Raw genomic sequence first — 7,044 nt, forward strand, 5'->3', positions numbered from 1 at the left:
TGAGAGCCCTACTTTGGTGATTAACATGAATCCTAGGAGAGGGAGAATCTCTCATCTTCTGACATAATAGCTCTTACGTCTGCTTCTGCAGTCAGTCTGTTCTACAATGTGGAGAAAGTCCGTCTGAGAATGGAGCCAATACAGAGGAAGAGTGAGTGAAGAGATGAAGGAAAGAGACGGATGAAGTAACTATTTGGTTGAGCCAGTGCCGGAAGCCAGTGCCAGATCTTGGGCTCATTACTTGAGTCAGTATACGCCCTTTTGATTTGGCTAATTTCTGTTGAGTTAATACCCAAACTGACAGTTTTCCTCTTATTTTTTGTTCTCCAGCCATATCTCCACCTCCACCTCACACCAATTTAACTTCTTCAGAGCTAGGCTTAAACATTGCTTAAGGAAAGTGCTTCCTAAACCTTTATACAAGATACGCTCTCTCTGTTATGTTTGTTCATACTACTTTTTTTCCATTGGCAAGTTTACATTTATTTATACATTTATGTCTATGATTACGGGATTCCTCTTTGTGTCCCCCACGTAACTCTAAGCTCCATGAGGGCAGCACTGATGTCTGTTTTGCCCCCCAGCACATGCTCAGCACCTTGCAGCAGCCTGACCATAAATAAGTATTGAATGAGCAAATGAATGAACACAGAATAGCTTGGTGCCAGGCACTGTGCTAAGTGCTTTTGCATACATTACCACATTTAAACCTAGCAACAATCTGGTGGCAAATGCTCTGCAATTCGCTTACAAATGTGGAAACTAAGGCATGGATACATTAAGAAACACTGTCAAATAAATATAAAGAGAGAGAGAGATTCAGGATATAAAATGAGATTTTGTTTCAAATGCAGAGTTCCTTTTCTCATGCCACCTTCTAGGGACCTCCTAAATATCTATTTGCACTCTCTCTCCTTTCCCCACAAAATGCTTACCTTGATTCTGATTCCTGCAGTATTTCACACTCTTCTGTCTTTTATTTAAATTGTTGAATCATTAAGTTTAAGACATTCCAGGAGTATTTTCAGCCTTGCCTGGAACACTTAAAACACACCTCCTTCACCTTAACAAGACTTTCAAGACCCAGAAGAAAGAACATCTTTTAGAGCAAGGGCCCTGGTTTGGGAGTATAGAGAAAGGGTCTGTCCTGAGATTTCCCATATTTGTCTATATTGGTCAGTGACTTTCTTGTCTACTCCTAAAACCATGCATGAGTAGAAGAGACTAGATGTGAGAGAACAGAGAGTTGGGGTGTGGGGAGAAGGTACAACATGACTATTTCCATTCAGCTAGAATCCCTGAAGTCTCAAACACTTCAAAGACCTTTCCCACTCAGCTCCTTCAGTGGCCCAGCATTTTGGTAATCTGGTCTTATGCACACTGTAATGATCTGACACCAATATGCATTAAATAGCTCAAGAAGTTCAAATCTAGACAGTTCACTGGATGTTGATAATCTTCTTGGTACATAGTATACAGAACTATAACAATAAATGTTTGAATTAAATGCCCAAGCTCAAGAGAGGGTATAGAGAAGGAAGAATTCTGGAGATTTTTGGATATGCCAAAAAGGCTTACAGAAGGGCTGCTCAAAGAAACCAGCTTAAAAATTCTTTGTTACAGACCAGTGACAAGATACAGAGCTTTTCCCAGAGGGTATATCAATGTATTGCTTCTTTCCTCGAGAAACTCTTGCTACAAAGAAAATGTCAGCTGAACTAAAGTGTGTAGCAACATACTTGACGGCATAAGGTTCTTATCTTGTGTCAAATGGGTAACAAGTTTCACTGACCAGAGCTGGTCTCCAGTCATACTTTGAGAAGCTAAGGCCTTGAAGACTGGTTTGCAATGCTGGCTGTATATTATAAGCACCTGGGGGGCTTTATAATCTACCAGTGCCCAAGTGACTTATCCAGAGATTCTGATTTAATGAGTCTGAGGTGACATCCAGTATGTTTGAGCATTTTCCCAGGTAATGGTAGTTGCAGTCAGAGTCGAGAACCACTGGCCTTAATTATAGCAGAACCTGGAGATGTGAATTCCTGATGCTGACATTTGCCAAAGCACTGAGAGCTAAGTATAGCTGTCAAAGGTGGAGGAGATGTCTTTTAAAAGACTTCTTGATTTTTGTATCTTTTATTAGCTATTTAGGGAAGGAAATAGAACTGAACACAGTTACTAAGAGATAGGTGACATGCGTCAGGGGAAGGAACATCTACAGGCGTTTGAAACCTTAGGCTTTAAGAAATCTGAATTTAACAAGAGAATTGGTGGATGGGATACTACCTCAGTGCACAGGCAGAATGGTACAGAGGAGACAGTTGAAGGGCAAAAAGCCAATTTCCATAATGGCCTCAATTTTTTTCCTCCTCCTCCACAGTAGTTTTCTGGAGAGGATGGAACTGTTATTGACATCTACAGAGGAAAAGGTGAGGATTTGGGAGGCAAAGGCTATAGACATGACAGTATGGAGAACAAAGAGAATCTGTCATCTATTTAAAATATCTAAGTTCAAAGTTGAGCCTGAAAAGTATGCAGTTCAGAGTTAATGAACGGCTAGAGCAGAACTCCCATGGTTTAGGCCATCCATCACTCCGGCTGCACAAGCTCAAAGCACCAGCCATTATTTATCTTACCTACTAAATGAGGATAGAGTTCAAAGATAAAACATATAAATACTTGTAGTACAATTGTAATGGACTGCCTTGGAGCCTTTGCTCAATACTGATAGTTGCTCAGACCCTGCACTCCAGAAAACCTCATTTTGGAGGCCAAACTAATTTTTGCAGCACCGTGTTGTCACTGAAGGTTTCCTTCTCAGCAAACGTCCCAAAAGGAAGTGTCATAGCAGCCTTGTCCTTTGCATACTCATCTATTAGTTTATTAAGAGTATTTGCATACATTAAGCAAATTAAAACAGGTAGCATGGCATAAAGGCAAATGTGCAGGCTGTAGTCACTGGCCCTTTAACTGCGTGGGTCCTTAACTTGGACCTTGGGTAAATTGATTTTCTTCTTTGAACCTCAGTTTTTTTTTTTTAAAATGGAAAGGAGATAACAATCTCTTTCTGTTTAAGATTGTTGTTAAGATTAATCGTGAGCTTAATTCTGCTATTGAGCAAGCTGAATTGGGTCCAAGTAGGAAGCAACTTTATTTTTTCTCTAGATTTAAAACACTGCCTTTTAAATCTAGTTTGCTGAAACTCCCTTTCCTACCCCTCAATAATAGTTCAGGCAAATTTTACAGCTAATCTGACCACTTTCTGGCATTTAAAAACAGTTTCATCTTAAGAAGCTCAGTCTAGTTTTACATCAAAATTTCAGTTTCTCATACAATTTGCCCTTTAAATCAGGGCTGAACAGTTTTTAGAAATCTGTCCTGTCCTCCCCACCTTGCTCAATTGCTCTGCAGCTTTTCAGGATTTTTCAGGATTATGTTAAGGAAAAGAAGGAATGGGGGGGTGGGGAGTCTTAGTTGGTGCTGTAGTTACCTAGCTTCAGGGCTGTCTGTGTGATAGATGCTCAAGCCTGAATGCTTTTTTGCCTGGTGTGCTTTGATGAGCTCTTTAGGGGAACAAAGGAAGCACAATAAAACAAGGAAGTGAATGGCATATGCAAACCCTTAAATGACTCATGCCTGGATCTAAACAAAGCATGCATGACAGCCTTCTGTAGACCTGGGAAGACCATTCGTCCTCTCTTTACAAAAAAAGTCCTTATGAAATAGCTCAGATATGCACATGTATATTTACTTTCTCTTTATTTTCCTGGCCCCTTCTTTATAATATGTTTCCTTTCCTCTCTTTCTTTTTAAAAAATTTTCGTTAAGTCTACGTCACATAAAATTTACTATTTTTACCAGTTTTAGGGGTACAGTTTAGTGGCATTAAGTACATTCACATTATTGTGCAACCATCGCCACCATACATTTCTGGAATTTTCTCATCTTCCAAAACTGAAATTCTGTACCCATTAAACACTGGCTCCCCTTTCTTTCCCACCCCCAACCCCTGGCAACCACCACTTCATTTTCTGTCTCTGTGAATTTGACTACTGCCTGATGTAAGGGAAATCATACAAGTATTTTTGACTTTCATGACTGGCTTATTTCACTTAGCATAACGTCCTCAAGTTTCAGCTATATTGTAGCCTATGTCAGAATTTCCTTCCTTTTCAAGGCTAAATAATATTCCATTGTATGTATGCACCACATTTTGTTTATCCATTCATCCATCAGTGGACATTTGAGTTGTTCCACCTTCTTTGCCTCTTAAATACCATTTTAGATAAAAGTCCATGCCACAAGTACCCACGATTGCCAGAGATACTTTGCCAGTGGAGGATTCCTCTTTATTTTTTTATTGTGGTAAAATATATATAACATAAGAATTGTCATCTTAAGCACCCTCTTTCCCTGGCCCATCTCCATTCTTCTATGTGGTGGACAATCATTGAGTGCTGGTGTGACCTCTGTTCTCTAAGAAACACCCTGTAAACCATATCTCCTCAGTGGATGTGCCCTCAGCCCCACACCTTAGCCAAATCAGCACTTGACCTGACTTTGATCTCTCATCACTGAGGTGTACAGACATTGATCCTTGAGAGCTGGGTCCTGTCTAGCAGAATGGCCCACAAATACCTGCTACAATGCTGCCCGTCCTGGGGTGCTGTGACCCTGGAGCGGCTATTCCTAGGGTTGTGTTAACCCCTTCCAATAAATCTTGTGCTTTTCTTTGTTTCATCTAGCCCAAGTAGGTTGTTTCACTTGCAGCCAAATCATATGAACTAGTGTTATCTGTTTTCCTTCTTTCTTCTCCCACATGTTTTATTCTCAGATTTATCTTCTGAGGCATCTACCAGTTTTGCTCAGGACTATTTAGCCAGCATCCCTTAAGGCTAGAAGAATTGTAAACTCCAAGTTAATTATCTATTTAGCTCCCATCTAAGCACTGGGTAATTAAAATTGATTCTCTGGCCTTCAAAGCCAGCAGACCTAGTATGTACATCCGCAGAGGCATTTATAGTAAAAGATACTCATGGTTCTCAGATGGTATAAAAAAAACCATGGAGCAAATGTCCACAGACTGGGTGCATGCTCAGCTTGCTTGATCATAATCAGCCTTCAAAACCCCTAATTTTCCTCTCACTTTTTCAGTAAGCTGTGCCTCTGAAGCTCACACCGTACCTAGAAAAGCAGAATAGGCACAACGTAATTCATGCTTTAGTGACTGAAAGGTGTCTAAAGATGTCATTACTTCAACTGCTTCTTTATTTCAACTTTCTTCATTTTAGGTGGGATTCATCTTCTCTTCAGTTCTCCTCTAATGGTTTGGTAGTTTAAGGCTTTTGTTCTTTCTTTGTTTAATTTTTTTTTTTTCTAATCCCAGGAAAGATGTCTCGAAAGAAAGACCGAGTCTCAGACTTGGCACTTTGGGAACCGAACTGGTAGGTCACTGTGCCATGATCCTTCCTCAGCATTGTCTAAAAGTGATGTATTGATCTCTACAGTCAGTCTCTTTCTTTGCTCGCTCTGCTGCTCTTTTATAGTGAAGATGTCAAACAGCCTCGCATTAAATTCCCCATTTCTACCAGCCTGAAGTGCCCTCCTTTATTGGACTCTCGTATTTACTAAGGCTGGAGGGATGAAGATCCACTTGTGATGATACCAGTAATGCTGCCATTTATTGAGCGTCCACTTGTGCAAGATATTTTTACATGTGGGAACTATAAGAAAAGTGGGATTTTTTAAAATCCCTGTTTATAGATGGGGAAATTGAGGTTCACAGAAGGGATTAAAAGATTTGCTAAAATCTCACAGCTAGGAAATAATGAGGCAAGGTTTCAAACTCAGTTTCTAACTCCTGACTTGTGAAAAATACAGGTATAATAAGAAATGCGATTGGCAAGGACTCGCTATTTTGAAAAATACCTTAGAACTCCCACATCCAAAGGCCCAAGGAGGGGGGAATGTTCACTCTTCATCATGTGGGTATGTCCTGGGGTTTTGGTGTGCTCTCTGTCCCCCACTGTGTCCCCAGAGCTGCTCTCCAGCTGTGTTTACAGGCACTGTGTGCTGCGATGGAATAGCCCCAGGCTGTGTCCCTCACACACCACAGTGGTCAGCCCACTTCCCTGTCATCTATTGCATGCAAAGCCCCAGCTGACTTGGTTGCCATCTTGTAAGCCTTATTCCTACAGTCTATCCAAATGGAAATTTAGACATCTCCCTGTCATAAAATAATTTATCACGGAATAGAATTAAACTCAGTAAGTGACTTTGAGCTCTCACAATAGCAAGGTTAGAAAAAAAATCCCTTTCTGTTTGGAAACACACTCGAGTACCTGTCGAAATTAAATATGACTTATATTCATACCAGTTTGAAGTCATGTGAGCTAACTCTCAAGAAGACAATGTGATTCATCATGCACAAGTGTGATGTTTGCTGTGAAGATGCCCTTCATGCAAACCTGCTGAGATTGTAAAGCAAAGGAACAGAGAACTGCTTAGGTAGCTGTTGTAAATTTCTCTCAACCTGGGCTTTCCAGAAGGTCTCTTAACAGCTTCCTACTCAGATTTTTCTCTGTCTGCACTCCCTGACCTTTCTGGAGACTCAGACCTCCTTCTTATAACTCTGTCCTCCATTTGGTTTCTGTGACACTGCGATATCCTGAGATCTTCTGTTGGCTCTTTATTATGACTCTGTCTTAACACCCCCTAAATGATGGCATTCTCCAAGTTTCTGTCCCAGGCTTCTGAGGCTTCTCTGGGTACATTCTATGTCTCCACAGCCCAGAAAATCCCTGCCTATGGCTGCCCTAGGCCTCTGCCCTGAGGGTTAGGCCCCCAGTTCCCAGCGCCTGCTCCTGAATTTCCATGTGCCTGATCGTCACCTGCTCCAAAATTCCTTTGTGCTGCCTTCCCTCCATCTAGCTGGATATGTGTTATACTGCTGGCCTTTCCTGATCCTGCAGTCTGACTTGGCCATCAGTTGTCTAGTGACTTTCCTGAAGGCACTGTCTTCTTCCTGCTGCCCTGGACTTCATC

This window comes from Cynocephalus volans, chromosome 4 (assembly GCF_027409185.1).
Source record: "Cynocephalus volans isolate mCynVol1 chromosome 4, mCynVol1.pri, whole genome shotgun sequence".
NCBI classification, from domain to species: domain Eukaryota; kingdom Metazoa; phylum Chordata; class Mammalia; order Dermoptera; family Cynocephalidae; genus Cynocephalus; species Cynocephalus volans.